Raw genomic sequence first — 18,764 nt, forward strand, 5'->3', positions numbered from 1 at the left:
GAGAAAGTTCACAGTATTACGTGGAACCTTGTTATTTAACTCAAAGAAAAATGAAAGCCCAATTCTTGATTATAACTGTAGGTAAACATCAATAAATGTAGTCATTTGTGAAATTACCCTAGGACATTTTACAAACTGCTTTTTAAAAATCTTAGAAAAACTGTGGAAATTGCTGAGATAGCATCTACTTATTGCTATGTAATTACTCCTGAGGTTGTGGCAGAGGTGGTTCCTCCAAATGAGTGCACTTTCCACAGAAATGACATCCAGTGGAGCTCTTTTAGGATCAATGTATATTCCACCTTTATCATTTCATTGCATTTTTACATAAATGTCTATGAATTAACTCTAGACTTCAATAGCTACCTTTCCTACCTGCCTCCTCCAAGCTTAATCCCAGAAAGGAGTTTGTAGCCTTAATGACCTGTCTACACCTGTTTTTACAGAGTGAAGCCTGCAGCATGGCAGAACAGTAGCAGTGTTTTGTGCTTGTCAGATAGAAAACCCAGCATCCCAGAGAGATGAAAGGACTCGTGTCTATGGACTTCCCCCTATGAAGTGTGGCCTACAGCTGGACTCTTTTCATGCCGGATATTTAGCCCTGTTATATGACTGCTCTGTCACGCATACACACACATACACGAGAGAGAGAAAGAGAAAAAAAAAAATCTCACTGGTACCATATGATGACCTGGTCCTACAAAATATTAATGCTGTCTGCTAGAATTCTACTGTAAAGGAGCTATAAAACAGTTTGAAGAGTTTGAGAAATCAGACTCAAATATGAAATAAGCAAAGTGCTATCAGGCTACTAGAGACCTATTTTTTCCCCTGTCTTATTGAAAACAGGATACACAGGACAAGGGGAAGAAGATAAAGTCAAGATTCTTAATCTCTATGTGCTTGGCATCAAAATGATATCAAAATAGTATCAAAGCTCAGGCCTGGGATGCTCCACAGCACTTTGACAGTACTGAACTTTTATATCGCTACAACACCTGCAATTTCTGAAGATGCATCCAGCTCTTCAAATAATTCTATTGACTTTAATAAAAATCTATGTATCTTGTGACCTAACCAGTTGGTGCCTGAAATTCTAGGAACATGGAAAACAAAAATAAGATCAAGAATTTTTTTTTTAATTGTAAAAACTGGCTAACCATATACAGACGAATGAAACTGGACCCCTGCCTCTCACTGTGTATGCACAAAAATTAACTCAAGTTGGATTAAAGACTTAAACGTAAGACTGCAAACTAAAAAAACACAAAGGAAAACCTAGGAAATACTTTTATGATTAAGTCCCCATGAGCAATTGCAACAAAGATAAAAACTGACAATTGGGACCTAATTAAACTAAAGAGTTTCTGCACAGCAAACAAAACCATCAACAGAGTAAACAGCCTACAGAATGGGAGAAAATATTTGTAAACTATGCATCTGACAAGGTCTAATATCCAGAATCTATAAGAAATTTAAACCATTGAACAAGAAAAAGAAACATTAAAAAATGAGCCAAGGACATGCACAAGCACTTCTCTAAAGAAGATAATGGAAGCAGCCGACAACCATATGAGAAAATGCTCAACATCGCTAATCATCAGAGAAATGCAAATCAAAACCACAATGAGATACCATCTCACATCAGTCAGAATGGTTAAAAGAAAAAAAGTAACAGATTTTGGCGAGATTGTGGAGAAAGAAGACACTTATATACTGTTGATGGGGACATAAATTAGTTTGGCCATTGTGGAAAGCAGTTTGGAGATTTCTCAAAGAACTTAGAACTACTGTTAAGCTCAGAAATCCAATTACTGGGCAAATATCCAAAAGACAACAAATTATTCTACCAAAAAGATGTCCAGTCACATGTTCACTGCAGCACTATTCACGATAGCAAGCACATGGAATCAACCTAGATGCCCATCAACAGAATATTAAATAAAGAAAATATGGTACATATATGCCATAAAATACTATACAGCCATAAAAAATCACAAAATCATGTCTTTTGCAGCAATGTGGGTGCACTGGAGGTCATTATCCTAAGCAAATTAAAACAGAAGCAGAAAACCAAATACTGTATGTTCTCACTTATAAGTAGGAGTTAAATTTTGGGTACAGTGGAATAAATACGTGAACAATAGACACTGAGGATTGCAAACGTAGGGAGGGAAGGAGGTGAGAAAGGGCTGAATAACTTCCTATTGAGTACTATGTTCATTATTTGGGTGTCAGGATCAATAATAGAAGCCCAAATTTCAGCACCACATAGTATATCCTTATAACAAACCTGCACATGTACTCCTGAACCAAATTTCTAAAAATAAATTTAAATTTTTTTCATTTAGGATCTTATTGGTTCAATGTGTGATTCCTCTTAGGCATATGCAAGTTACTTCCCGTCCTTATATTTTGCTTACTGACACAACTGCATTAAAACCCCGACTCTGAAGAGTTCATATATATGTAGATTCTATTTTAGAAGGTAAGTTAGTTAGCAATTATTGACTGTCCTTCATCAAATATTCAAGAGAAAAAATTCAGAATTTAGATAAAAATCTTGATTGATAATTATGTAAACAGTAGATATGAGTTATTAAAAGATAACTTTTTCTCTTTCTGCTTGCTGTGCATTTTTGTGTCAGTTACTTATAATGCAAAGAATGTTTTTCTCCCAGTAGATCTATATAGCCAATAAAGCTTGTGGGTAGAGAAGCTGGGTATTCTCATGCTTCACCTACAAAGCTTACTTTTAATTGCAGAATTTGTGGTTTATTGATGATGCTAGGTAGAGAGAGCACAGCTTGATGTTCACATCACAGGCTGGATTCTCAGCTCTAACAATTTTTAAAAATCAGCCTGTGATTTCAAAACTGAAAATGCACAGTATATGTAAATAAGAAAGAATAAGTATGGAAATCTTCAAGGTCAGACTCCTCAGATTCTTGTCACATTTCAAAACTAATACAGGAGAAACTATCTATGATATTGTAATGATGCTTCAATCATTTATTTACTTGCTCCTCAAGTACTTTGTGAGCGTCTACTATGTATCAGGCTTATTCTGCTACCTGGACATAAGCAATAAAATGGGCACCCCCAAGTTCCTCATGAAGCACACAGATATAAGTATTATTAAACAAAAATGTAGGATGCTTGAGAAGTTATGACAGGAGAATCTGACTATGGACATAAGAAAACATTTCCCCGAGGAAAGTCATTTGAGCCAAAATCCAAATACCTATAATAAGTGGAAGTTAAGTAAGTGAGGATGCCAGTGGAGATGGTTTGCCAAGAACAGCATGTTCAGTCCTCAGAGTGGGAGAAGGGATGGCTCAGTAGTGAAAATGAACAAAGATTACTATTATTGGGACAGATAAATTAAGAGGGAATCACAGGAAATGACAATAATTATGTGAGTAAAAAGCTACTAAAGGTTTTTAAGCATGGAAGTAGGGCTCGAAAAGACTTGCATGCAGTAAAAAAAAATGAATTGGAGGGTGTAGAGCAAGAGTGATTGCATGGAGATTCATTAGGGGGCTTTTGCAGTCTAGTTTTGAGATGAAGGTGGCTAGAAATTAGATTGGAGTGGATGATGTACAGAGAAGAAGTCAGATTCTACATGGTAAAATTAGTAGGACGTAGTAGTAAGTATGATAGAGGAACTGGGGAAAAGGAAGTGAAGCAAAAGTAAATATGAAGAATATTCTCAGATTTTTAACTTATGCAAATGAATAATTATGTTACTTACCAAACTGAGGAATACTGGAGGAGGGCAGATTTAGGGGGAAGATCATGAGATACGTTTTGGACCCATTGCATTAGAGGTGTTTTTGAGAAAACTGAGTCAAGATATTAAAGACATGGTTGGATTAAAAGGTCACACATTAGATGATGATACACATTTTAGAGTCACTGGCATATGGTTGGATAGGAAAGCCATGCATGTGTGACATGTTCCTAAGAAGAGAATATTAAAAAGGAAGGAAAAAGATAGCTGAAACTTGAGGAGCTAAAGGAAAAAGGAAAGGGTGTAAGGTGAAAGTAAATTTGATCCAAGTTTTTGATTGTTTTAAGTTTGGAGGGATGTAAGCTTGCTATGAGCAAAGAATAAATTATTGACTTCAGAAACAGTTTCTTTTCCCAGAAGGCGTATGCTACTTTTTTTTGAAATTCATTCTTTTTTAGAAAATACATAATGTATTCCTAGAATTTTTCCTTTTTAGAGTGTTCATCATGAGAGAAATGTATAGTCCATTGAAGTATAATCAGAGATTTATAAGCTAGAAAAAGAGTCAGAAACACCTTGATTTTGGACTTCTGGACTCCTGACTGGGAGAGAATAAATTGCTGCTGCTCTAAGCCACCCAGCTTATGGCACTTTTCCTGGCTTCCCTGGGACCCGATATAGGCTGAGTTGATGTGACCATGCTTACGTACCATGCCCACGTTCACAGGGAAGGGTGACACATCCCTCACATTGATCCGCTGGACGTTTTCAATCAGCAGACCAAACAGAGGCAGGTGCAGGGTGGCTATCCTTGCCTGATGACTCTGAAAAGGAGACACACATGGTAAGTTTGGCCCAGGATTCTGAGAACCGAACTAAGTTGGCGCTGACCATCTCCTTTATTTGGATCCTTCCTATAAAGACAGATATTTGATTTTAGTCCCAAAACAGAGCAAAATCTTAGTGCTGTTACCATGAATTTTCTAACTGATTACTTTCTTTACACCACTTAAAATAAAGGACATTATTAATGCACATTCCTTCCATTGGGGACCACTCACCCTTGAAGCATATCTGTCATCAAAAGAATGCTTTATCAGCAGGTTCTTGAGCACACTGATGGCGATCAGATGGACCTCCTGGAACTCCTGGAGGGCTGTCCCCACCTCCCTCAGTAACAGTCCCACCAAGAAGTGGTTTCTGCAGAACTCATCTGTTAATGAGTAGTCAAGCTGGAGGTCTGAAATGAGGATAGAAACTACTTGAGTTAGGAAAGATGCAATGCTCTTTGAATAAAAAAAAAAAAAAAAAAAAAAACTAAGACCCATCCTCTGCATTCAGCCCAACCTGGGTGTCAAGAGATGATCAGACTTGGCTTCAAATGAGAAAGGATCAATTCTACAAGGCTGCTCTACTTCTTAGCATGTGAGGATCTTAAATGAAAACCAAATTTAAATACAATTAAGTGCACTGGATTTTGGAACATATTGCATCCTATATAATTAAATTAGTGAACAGTTTAAGCACCAATTTTTAGACTAGAGCACAGCATATGTTACATTATAAATATAAGTTTGTTATCGACAAAGTTAAAAACGTTATTATACTGGCTAAACAGAACTGTATAAGAGCAGTTTGTGCATAACAAACATGTAATTAAATAATAAACATACATGGCTTATTAAAATGGTATTACATGAAAAAAAAAAGAAAAAGGGTCAGAAAAAGAGTAATCTGGAAACAGTAGGAAAACCAGATTGTGATGTCATTGATGCAAATGGAAAGAAAGATTTCCCAGAAAGAAGAAGGGGACAATATTATTGAGTGATGCTGAGGGGTCACGTAAAGTGATCATTAAATACAGTTATTTAATGGCAAAGCAATCATCAAGGATTATTTTGGTAGAGTTTTAAGAATGGAAGCCAAATGTTAATGACTGAGGAGTAAATGAAAAGTGAAAAAATTGAAACTATGGGTGTAAGCTACAATTCTGAGAGACCAATGAAGAAGAGGAAAGGGTCTAAGGTGAAAGTAAGTTTGATTGAAGTTTTTGATTATTTTAAGTTGGGAAGGATGTACGCTTGCTATGAGCAAAGAATAAATCATTGACTTCAGAAACAGTTTATTTTCCCGGAAGGCATATGCTACTCTTTTGGTTTGAAATTCATTCTTTTTGGGAAAATGTACAACATATTCATAGAATCTTTCATTCTTAGAGTGTATACATAACAAATTAACTATTTTGAAATTGATCTAAATTGATTACTGATATATGATTGAATTATCTAAGCAAATGGTAATTTGTACACTCTTAGAAAAAAAGTCTCATTTGTTTTTTGTAAGTTGTCATTTAGGGTTCAACCAGGGAAGAAAAATCGGCAGGAAAGATAAGATATTTTATATACACACACGTACACACATACATATACATATATATAAATTTGGGGTAGACATAATTCAGCCCATAGCATCATGCTTCTGACTTAACACTTTAAAGAGTGTATGTCAGATCCAGTTACTCAAATTCTACATTTATTTGAGTGACTAGGAATGTCAAACAGTTTCAAATCATTTGTCACTACACTCAATAAAACCAAAGGTAAGAAAAGATTTTCTCTTCATCAATAGAGAGGCAGCATCCTTCCCTTCAATAATCCACACTCAAGGGAGGAAAAAACTTTCTTGGGCAGCTCTTCCTACTCACTTATCACCTTTCCAATGAGGCCTGCCATGACCACATATGCCTTATCTCACCTTCTGCCACAACCAATGTTTAACTTTGATCTATGTTTTTATAGTACCTATCATAGAACTTCTATATATATATATATATATGTTTATTTTTTATTTTTTCCTATTGGAATCTAAGCTCCATGAGGACAAGGATTGTTGTCTGGCACTTAGTAATGCTCAATAACATAATATATCCTTATTCCACTAAAAAAGCTTCAATTTACTTATTTCCATTTTTTATATTATTATGTAGATCAGATCATAGCCCTTAAAAATGGAAAACTAAGGGAAATTGAGACATGAACTTTCCAGGATATGAGGAAAGAATCTAAAAAACAACATCTCTGTGTAATTCTTTTATCAAACAATTAGAGAAATAAATTCAAAGTCCCTTAGAAGAGAATTTATACTGAATGAATTCATATAACTCTCAAATAATATTAGATACCTTATTTTCCTATGAGCATTGTTTTTCCGCTTCAAGAAATATATAGTCAGTAGGGAAGATATGGAAGAAAGAAAAGTCTGTAATATAAATATAATTGTAATATGTTAAATAATTCCTTTATTTGCAAAGTAAAGGAAAGCAACATGTCTGTTTATAGAATTAAACTGTTGCTGGAGAAGTTGAGATATGAAATAGAAGGAAATGCTATTTTGACAAGTGGAGGTGGAGGAGGGCCTTCCAGGTGGCCAAAATTAAATCAGAAAACCACAGAGCCATGAAAGCCTGGGTGTAATGAACATTACTTATGCTGATTTGACTGAACCCAGGGTGCATGTTGAGGCATAGTAGAAAATTTAACTAGAAATACACATTGGAGTGAGAGCATGGAAGACCCTAAATAGCCATCATAAGTTGTTGGAATTTGGTAAGTTAGCAACAGGCAGTCATTGAATGTTTCCTGTAGAAGACTCTGCTAGTATGCAAGGAAGATTAATCTGGCAGTATTGAACTGATTTTGGAATTTTGAAAAAAATTGATAAGTTTACTGTTATTAGCTTATAACAGTGAAGCATTTAGAGAAGAAAAGTGCTCTAAAATGATTTGCAAGCCTCTGTTTTCTTATCTCTAAAATGAAGGAATAATAGTACTTAATTCACACAATAATCATAGAAATTAAATGAGTTAATATATTGCCATTTAAAGTAGTGGCAAAAACTGCAATTACTTTTGCGCCAACGTAATAAGTAAAGCACCATTGAAGTGCTCTGCAAAAGTTTATTATTACTGTTGTTGCTGTCTATTTGACCCTGGACAAATCATTTAACCTTTTTGCCTTGGTTTCCTTATCAATAAGATGAAGACAGTAATAGTAACCGAGGTTACAAGTATTTTTAGAGCTTAAATATATTAACAGATTAAACTCTTAATTGCCAGGAACATATGAGGTGATTAATAAAAGTTAGCTATTGTTATTATCATTTTTATTACTCTCAATGTATATTAACATAATTGGGAAACATCAGGAAAAAATTTAAAGTTCTAATGTGTTCATACCAAACTTCATATGACATTTTTTCATAATTTAATACTTGACTGATTATAACTACCTACTGAAACTGTCCCCAAATAGCATGATCTTCCTTTCCAAAGTATCTTTTGACCTACACTGCTTACTTATTTGGTTTGGGTCAGCACGAATATGTTGACAGGTTAATAAGTGGAGGAATTTTCCAGGGGAAAAAAAAGATGATATTTACTAAATACTTAGAAAAAGTTTTAAGGACTTTTCTGGTGGGGGGAAAATAGACATTGGAAATAAAATTTTAGGATAATTATCCTAATCAACAAATTAATCCATCAGCAAATTTTAATTGTATGGTTACTTTGTACAAAGTACTAAACTATGTGCACTGAAAGGTATGAAGAAATTAAGGATAAGGCATAATTCTAATTTAAATTAGATTTTTTAAAAAATTCTTTAGAATTTAAAGTTTTCTAAAGCTGCATAGCAAATTACTGCAAACTTTACTTAAAAAAATAGAAATGTTTTATCTCATGGTCTTTGTGTGGCAAGGGCTTGGGTAGAGTATAGCTGATTCTCTGTTCAGGGGTCCGTAGGCTGAAATTAAGGTGCTATATGGGGTGCATTCTCATCTGGAGATTAGGATATTTTTTCTGGCTCATTCAGGTTGTTGGCAGAATTCAGTTCCTTTTGAGGGAGGAACCGAGATCCCCATTTCTTGTTGGCTGTGGGGATGGGAGTGGCTTTTAACTCCTAAAAGCTGCCTTTGAGTCCTGGTCACATGCCCCTCTCACAACATGGAAGCTTATTCTTTAAAGCCAACAGGAGAATCTTTCTCCAGGATGCTAAGAAGGAGTCTTATATAACTTAACGTAATCGCTTGAGTAACTATACAAACTTTGCTATGCCATTAGCATCATTAATCATATTAATGGTGCCACCCCCAGTCAAGAGTATGAAATTATATATGGTGGGCATGCCAGGGGGCAGGAATTTGGGGACCATCTTAGAATTACACCTATCACTACGTGAAAATATAAAAATATCTGAAATATCTGACAATAAAATGTAAGGGGGCAAACCCTGGGAGGCAAGGCTGACAGGGGAGAGTAGAGAGATGGGCATTTGGGAGAAATTCCACAGAGAAAATAGAACAGACCAAAGAGTCTGAACAAGATTCGTGTTGGCCATCATTTTACCAAAACTGCTTGCCTCCATCAATATTCCTTCTATCCTAGAAATTCTGACTCAGCGCCTACCCAGAAACAGCGTAATGGGAATTTGTATGTTATATTGGTATTTCCTGAGTATTTTCTCATGTAATGTTATTTCACATTTCTTTAATTCCACTTCAAGAATTGAGAACTTCCCATGTCCTCATCCCCATTTTCTCTTTTTATGACCCCCGCCATTCCTAACATACGGTGCCAAACTCAGTGCCGCTGAGCTCACTACTCCCCAATACCAATCTTTGAACAAAAATCAGAAACAGCAGGAGGATCTAGAATTGTCTTTGGCTACACAAGAGAAAGCTAGCTGGATCACCTTCATGGCCCTTAGTTTCACTTCAAGTAAGCAGACCTTTCAAACAAGTGTTTTTCACTAAATCTTTCAACATTATCCAGTGATTAAACCAAGGAGTTGCTAAAGAATACTAAAGAAAATGGTTGAAGTAGTGAATTTTCCATTGTTGGGCAAAGGCCCTGATATGTTTTCAGTGCCTAAAGCCCATTATGTATGGAGCTTTCTGAGGAAACATATCCCCAGAATTTTGAAGATAGAATGAAATGAATGTTTTCCAAAAATTTTATTAAGGAGCTTGTCTTTTTTTTTTCCTAGCCTTATCCATGCTCTTTGGGAAGGACGATAACAGGTTGTGTCACCTAATCTTCTGCTTTTTTTAACACAGCATGCAACTTTCACGCTACACCTACTCTATTCATACCAAGGAATAAGAAATGTTAAGTGCCTTCTATGTACTTTCTGAGCTGATTTACTCCTCACAATTAACTCATAAGGTTAGCACATTAGTATCCCGACTTTAGGGATGAAAATTCAAGGTTAGAGACGATAAATTGCTTAAGATCACCTAACTAGTAAATTGGAGAGCCTAGTTTTAAACCCACAACAAATGGGATCAACATATTGACAATGATGAGAGAAGTCATCGTATAACAACCATTGGAAAAAAAGGTTAATGCTAGAAAAGATAGTTCAATTTGAATGTGAAAGTATTATGCTGAAAATATATTTAAAGACTGTTACTCAGAGATTAGAGAGGGCAGTGGGCATTTATTTTTTTATCTTCTCAGAAACATATTTCTCTAGGCCGGATAATTTTCTACTACTGTACACCCACTAAGTGGTTCTGATGGAAGCCCCAGTTCCAGTACCCTATCTCCTTGACTATAGTGATTACTCTGGCGACAATCTCTTAATCAAAGCAGAACCAATTGTAGCACTTAAGTTACTTTCTGAACACAACTGACAAGAAAGAGTTTATTTCCTCTTAGATAACTATACTGCAGAAATATGAATATGAAGTAGGCTGAGACCATGCTCCTTACCACACAAAGTTAGCTTGTATGCAGAAGATGAGAATGAAGCTAACATAGAAAGGAATCAAGAGATGGGAAGAGAGATCTGACAGCTTGCCAGTCCTTGGATTCACTTGTCTCCCAGATGAGGTTTACTCCTTTTTTTAACCAGGTTACCTACATATGCCAAAAACTCTCCTTGTTCATTTAAACTAACTCACTTTAAAAGCCCTAAAGAATAGAAGTTGACACAATAAGAGGTCTGTACCATTTACAGGGTTGTGAGATCATGGAGAACCATACTAGAAAAATAAGGTAAATAGAAAGGAAGATCTGAGAGACATCATGAAGAAAGTATCCACCAACTTTGAAACAGGATGACCTTGACAGGATAAAGAAAAACAGAGATTCCAAGTTTAAGAGAGAAGCAAGATAACTGGTTAGGGCTTGATGACATCTTATGATTTACTGTGCTGTGGTAGATACAAAGGTATCAACTAAATTTTGCTCTATACCTAGGACACACACCAGCTCTCTGTGCAAGACACTTAACGCCTTCACTAAGCTACTGCACAAGCTGACTCTGACAACTGTCCAAAGCAGCCATATTTGTCTGATGTTTACAATTCCTTGCAGACCCCAACAACCAAAACGTCATCATGCCACTGTTTATGGACTTACTCTCTTCCCCTTGAATGTTCCCTCCTCTAAGTGGTCCAATGTAAGGTCAAATCCTGCACTTTCTTCAAAACCTCTAAACCTTTCCTGGCATCATCTTTATCAGACAGCACATCTCTATGAGACTTAGAAAATACTGTTTTGCCTTGCTATTTTTCTTGTTGTATGTAAGTAAATCCAAACATACCTAACAAATTGAAGAGCCATCTATTTTTTGAGCCCTAGTGGCATAATGGGTTTTTTTTAATATATGTGTGTGCATATGTTTTTGACACATTTCAAATAGTATATTAACTACAGCATGTCCTGGACAAAGAAAAACGCTTGAGTATAAATTTACTTATACTCCATTTATTTCTATTTCTCTTATTTTAAAATTTCAAATGAAAAACTCCCTTTTCTATTAAAAGCAGTTCTATAGTTTCACAATATTCAGGTAGGTAGGTCATTACACCACTTTCTCTTTATTGTAAGAGACTCAGTTAGGAGTTTAAGTTTGGGCCCTGCCACTTCCTAGCTATGTGACCTTGAGCAAGTTCATTTTTCCTGTATATCCCAATTTTCCTCTCAGTAAAGCTCAGGTAATAATAGCTCCTCTCTCATATGGAGTTTATAAAGATTCAATAAATTAATGCATGTGACGTCCTTAAAAGAGTTTTTGGCACATGGAAGACCTCAGTTTCATCCATAGTATTACATCATCATCATCATGATCATTTTCTATGTCTCTAAGAAATATTGTAGTAGTACCAGAGTTTTAACAAAATCTCTTGTTTCATATGCAGAAAGTTACTGTTTAAACAGGCACCATATTTAAATTGAAAACAATGGAAGAGAATTGAAAAAATGTTTTTCTGTGGAAAAAGAGGTCTTAGGATAAGTAATTTTTTACCACTAAAAAGTGCAGATATTCTGAGCTGAGAGATTTATGCAAATGTCCCTGAACTATAACATACAGAACTTTCTTGTGACCTGAATTGCTGGTAAAAATACTGGTTCTCTGTGTTTTTCTTAGAAGCCTCAGGGATTCTGTTTCTGTTTGCACATTATTTTCATGATATTGTTGCTATTTTTGCAAAGAAGGAATTAAGCTTTCAACAAATCTTTATTCAAATTGGCTTCATATGTCTCATTCTTAATGCTACAGTCAACAAAGAAAATCTGGATTTCCTTGTGCCAAGGTACAATTTTTAAAATGCCAAAAACTTAACAGAAAATGAGTTAATAAAAAGATAAACAAAGACTTACATTTTCAATCAGATAATGTCATCTGCTTTCAGGATTTTTTAAGTCACATGGTTTAATTAATTACAATTAGAATATACCTGCTCATTTGAATAACAAGTTTCTATATTTTAAGTTTTTTAAAATAATTTCCTTTCATCTTCAGACAGTGTCAAAATTATGTAATGCCTTCTCTAACAACTAATCCTTTCCCTCCCCCCTTGAAAAATACATATATGCTCACTTTACAAATTTTAAACAATCCTGAAAATTATAATTTAATGTTCATTTAATATTTAATGTTTTCATTAAAATATTTAGTGTTTAAACAATTTTATGCAATCAGAAAAATACATTTTTGTTAGAAAAACATAGTACACATCAATTTTAAAATAATACAAAAATTAAAATTTGATAGGTGCCCACTGCTCAGTAAATATTTAGCTAACATTTTGATGTACATACTTCCACATGTCCATATATAAGCATGTTTTCAAGTAGTAGAACAATAGAACAATATTGTTTTTTTTTAAATATTCTGCCTTTCAACTTAACGAATAGCATGCATATTCTCCCATGTCATCAAATTTTTATTAAGGCAGTTTTTCATTTTCATAAAGTATGATACTTGTAAAACAAAAATTATGTGACAATGTGTTATTTGAAAACCGAACATTCTGTAGTAGAATGTATTTGGGAGAAATCAGGTTAGATGGAGTTAACCATACTTATTTATTGCATTACATCTCAGCTTTTCAAAGCTAATCTGCATTGATTCTCCAAATGATAGATTTATTTCCCAGATACGTTGGTCATGGCCCTTTTGTATTAGTCAGGGTTCTCCAGAGAAACAGAACCAATATGATACACACACACACACGTATTATGATATATACATGATCTCTCTCTCTCACACACACACACACACATATATATTTGGAGAGAGAGAGAGACAAAGAAGAGAAAGAGATATTTAGTATGGGAATTGGCTCACATGATTACAGAAGCCAAGAAGTCCCATGATCGGCTGTCTGCAAGCTGTAGAACTAGGAAAGCCTGCAGTACAATTCAGTGAGATTTTGAGGACCTAAGAACCAGTTGGAATGGAAGGTTGAGGGAAATCTGATGTAAGACCTAGAATTAAAAGTCCTGAAGACCAAGAGCTCCAATGTCCAAGGCAGGAGAAGATGAATGTCCCAGCTTAAAAAGAGATCAAGAATTGTCCCTTCCTCTGCTTTTTTGTTCTATTAGAACCCTCAACATATTGGATGATGCTCACCCATATTGGTCAGGGCGGATCTTCTTTACTCAGTCCACTGATTCAAATGTTAATCTCTTCTGGTAACACACTCATAGACATACTCAGAAATCATTTTTTATGGGTTATCTGGGTATCTCATAACCTAGTCACACTGACACATAAAATTAATCATCACAACCCTCCACTCTCTACCTGAAATGTTTCTCTTGGAGTACTGTTTGTCAGAACGTCTTCTAGGAAATGTTATTTTAAGCAATAATTTAGTTAGAATGATTTCATGGTATTGCTTTGTTTGCATAGACCATAATTTATTTGACCATTCTTCATCTACTAGACATTTATTTCCAAATACTTGCTATTATTTTTTAAAATGAACTTACTTTTCCAATATCATGTCTTCCAAAATGTGTATTAATTTGCTTTCACACCAGTAGAATTAAAATGCCATAAGCATTTGCTAACATTAGGCTTTCGTTAGGAGTTTTATAAATATTTGAAAATAGGTCAATTAGGCCAAATAGGTCAATAGAAAAGAATGAGCCAAAAATAAATGAAGTAAAGCTATCTTTATCGAAGGTTGACATGATAATATACCGAGAATGTCCCAAAGAATTAATAATAAATTAAGCATTAAAAGAATGCAGTGAAGTATTAGGATTAAAAAATTTACATATGAAATAGCTTTCACGTACACAAACAACCATTTTGATAAAGTAAACTTCATTTATAAGGGAAACACAGAAGATTATATTTCTAGCAATAAAGTTGACAAGAAATACGCAAAATCTATTTGAAGAAAATGTAAGATCCCTCTTGAAAGATAAGAATAACTTAAACAAATTGAAAGACATACCCTGTTCTTGGATAGGACATCTCAATATTATAAAGATGTCAGATGTCTAAGTCTATAAAGTCAATGGAATACCAGTGACAACAAAGACACATTATTTTATTGAATTAGAGAAGTTGAATCTAAATTTTATAGGTGAAAATAAACAAGGAAGAGTGGCCATAAAAACATCAGAAAAGGGTTTATTAGTATTTATTAATAAATCTTAGTATTAATAAAATACAAAGATTAGTATTTATTAGCCTATTAAGGCCCTATAATTAAAACAATGTTGTACTGACATGTGAATAGACAAATTGATCAATGGAACAGAATTAATTCCAAATTAGACTTACATTTGTATATAAATGTAACGTAGGATACAGGCAATATCACAAATTGCTGAAGGTAAAGATGAAATGTTTAATAAATGGTATTAAGAAAACTGAGTAGCCATTTGGAAAAATCAGATCCATAGCTCATACCATACACAGAATATGCTCCAAATAGGTTAGTAATCTAAATGTAAAAATGGAAAGCATGTAATTTCTAGAAGAAAATACAGGTAAATTTTTGTTTAAACTGTGTGTGGGGAAAAGCTTTCTAACTATAACTCAAATTTGAGTCAATAAAAGAATAGATCAATATAGTTGTCTATGTAAACACGATATTGCATGTAAAAAAATCATTGCTCATGTACAAAAGATTTGGGCAAAAGAAATACAGGAAAGAGAAACCAAAAACTAAAGAGATTGGTAATCTACTTGTAGCAGGTAAGAAAGGGTGGCAAGAAGGGGGCGATGGGAACAGAGTAGCAGGAAAGAAGAGGGGGTAACACTCCCTGAGTATATCTTATGTATATGGACTCTTAGAAATTATCCTATACAGCCAACTTATTTTTTTTAATTTACATCACTAAAAAGCACCATACGTAAACTGGCAAACTAGGGGAAAATGTTTGAAACATATACCACAGAAGAAGTGCCAATGTCAATTATATATGAAGAATTTTATAAATTGAGGGACAAAAAAAAAAAAACCACAAAAATCTGATAGAAAAATGGGGGAAAAAAGACATGAACAGACAATTTTTTAAAAAGAGACAAAAGTTGCTCTCAAATATATAAAAATATCCAAATTCACTCATAATTAAAAAAATACAAATTAAAGCAACATATGATATGCCATTCTAATCAATCACATTGGCAAACATTTCAAAACTATGAAAATACTTTCTGCTGGTGAAGCTGTGGGAAACAGACACTAACATATATTGCTAATGGGCAAGCAAATGAGTACAGCCCTTCTGGATGGTAACTTGGCAATATCTAATAATAACATTATATATTTATTTATTTTTGGCCCAGTATCCCACTTATCAGAATAGATCCTGTAGACACACCTTCAGAACATATGAAAATACATATACACAAAGCTATAGTAGCATTGTTTATATTGTAAAAAATACTGGAAACAACTTACCGGCCCACCCATAAGAGAGTGTTTGAATTAACTATGTACAGCCATGCAATGGATTATTATTTGGCTATATATTTTTAAATGATGAAGATCTCTATGAACTGAAATACAGTGATTTCCAGACATCTTGTTAAGTGAAAAAGTCCCAGCCTCCATGAGTATCCATAGTTTGCCATCTTTCAGGCAAAAAAAAAAAAAAAAAATACACATGTATCTGCTCATGTGCAAAAGATTTTGGCAAAAGAAACACAGAAAACAGAAAACAGAAATCAAGGAGATTGGTAACCTACATGCAGCAGGTGGGAAAAAGTGGAGAAAAGGGGGAGATGGGAAGACAGTGGCAAGAAAGAAGAAGGACTAACACTCCCTGAGTATTTCTTATGTATATAGACTCTTAGAAATCATAGTGATATTTCACATACTCTTCACATACAAAAAAGTAGACATTAAGTTTATAAAGGCAATCCAAAGTGGGATTCAAACACTAACATTAGGCATTCATTAGGAGTTTTGTAAATATTTGAAAATAGGTCAATTAGGCCAAATAGGTCAATTAGGCCAAATAGGTCAATTAGGCCAAATAGAAAAGAATGAGCCAAAAATAAGTGAAGTAAAGCTATCTTTACTTTACTATCTAACAAGCCTGACTATTTTAGGTTGTGGAACAATCTCCACACTCAAGAGTGGAGGAGTGGAAGAAGAAAATTACCATAAGTACTTGTGGAAAACAGTATCTTGACTGAATATCATACAGCTAAAGACAAGAGCAGCTGTGTATAAAAGCTGTAACCTAATTGTAAAAGTGCTTCCCACAGGGATATAGGTTAGCAATTTCAAAACTACCATAATAGAACAAATAAGTAAATATATTACAGATAATGAGAGCCAAGTTTTCAGTATGGGAGAAAGATGTTATAAATCTTAAGCCCTGGGAGAAGAGGGCCTTAAACCCTGTGGTGTTGGGATAGAATCTGAGGTAGCAGTATAAACTCATGGCTTTTAACATAGGTACCAATTAACAGGAAATACAGATGTGTGTATCTGTAGATTTGTATAAATATACATATTTATTAGTCCTCTCTGCTCAGGCCTAGAAGCAATGACCTAGATTCTATGAGCACACCTAAAACCCAGATCTTGATAGTTAAGTATCATTGTCAAAAAAAGAGAGAGGAAGCAGGGCTCCTCAGAGAAGTTGTTGATTCCAGAGATGGGGCACGGAAAATAAAAAATGAGCCTCAAACATGCAAACATCCTCACTATACCAAAAAGCAAGGAAGTGCTCAAAAACAAAGAACCAATTTAAAGGACTTCCTGATAACCAAAGTGGGAACTATCTGAGCAACAACAACAATGGCAAATAATAATGGTAGTATTGGATTTTAATCTATAAAGTGTTCATCTGTAAATAACAACTACTTGTTTTTATCTGTATTAAAATATTCATCTATAGATTAAAGTAAACATCTATGAATATGAATATGAATGAAAAATAAATAGGAAGAGATAGCTCTTAAAGTACAGGTCAAGTTAATTAATATAGAAAGAAGAGTAAAATAGAGCATCACCATTAAACAAACACCACAATTATAATAGTGACACACAAGACCCAAGATAAACATCACCTAATGAGACATATTGACATAATGAACCCCTTGATACAATATAATTACAAATACAGAGCATTTTTGTGACATTCTTCCCACAAATGCATAACCTCTTTCCAATCATGAGAAAACTCCAAATTGAGGGATATTCTACAACTATGTTAAGGTCATGAAAAACTAAGACACACTGAGAGTTATTAAAAATGGGGGAGAATAAAAAGAAATAACAACTAAATTCAATATGCAACACTGGATAGGATCCAGCAAGAGAAAACAGATATTAATGGAAAACTTGGTGAAATTTGAATAAGGTCTATAGTTTAGTTAATAATATCATGCCATTGTTATTTTTCTGCTCTTGGTAATAGTACAATGGTTATATATACTGTTAATATTATAGATAGAGGGGTGAAGGGCAAAAGGGAACTATTTGTATGATTTTTTCAACTTTTCTGTAAGAATAAAATTAGTTCAAATGAAAACTTAAAGAAATTCTGTTGCATTCTAAAAAGTTTGTATGATTTTGAGTGTCAGGAATTTGCCCCAGATAAGCAAGTGCTTATGTATTTTCTCTCCTTGAAGGAAGGTGTTTTCCTTCAGATCTCAGGAATGATTTTTTTCCCTGTGACCTCAGCTCACTGACAAATTCAAAAAAGGTTTTGGTTTTGCAGAATATTCAATAATTTCTTTTGTTGTGAATATGGGAGCAATGCTTTGTTCAGCTTACTACATGCTAAGCAGAAGCTGAAAATCCTAAATATCCTTTTAATTGCATAAGTGAGCTTTCAAAAAAGTAAACGAAATCAACAGGGACCCAAAACAAGGAGAAAACACAAAACAAATCTACAGATGTGGCAAATTAAAGAGGGCTCTTATTGCCCAGTGTGTCAAAAAATTTGCAACCATCTTTAATATGACATATTCATGAATTAGAATCAGCTGCATCAACTAAAAGACATATTAATAACATAAACCTAACCTGGTACATTTTTAAAAGATTAATGTGAGTGTAGCCTGGAGAAACACTTCAGCTGGGTACAAAGCAGGTCAAAATGTATAGATTTTATAATTTCTGGGATTACCCACATTTCCCAAGTAACTAAGTTATTATTTACTTGAGGTAATTAAGTTTAAGTGTTGCTATAATTTGTGCCATGATTTTAGTTATTAACTTATTTGGTTACAAGAATAATTGTATTTGTTAAAATGAAATC

The sequence above is a fragment of the Gorilla gorilla genome, chromosome 19, assembly GCF_029281585.2.
Source record: "Gorilla gorilla gorilla isolate KB3781 chromosome 19, NHGRI_mGorGor1-v2.1_pri, whole genome shotgun sequence".
Taxonomy (NCBI): domain Eukaryota; kingdom Metazoa; phylum Chordata; class Mammalia; order Primates; family Hominidae; genus Gorilla; species Gorilla gorilla.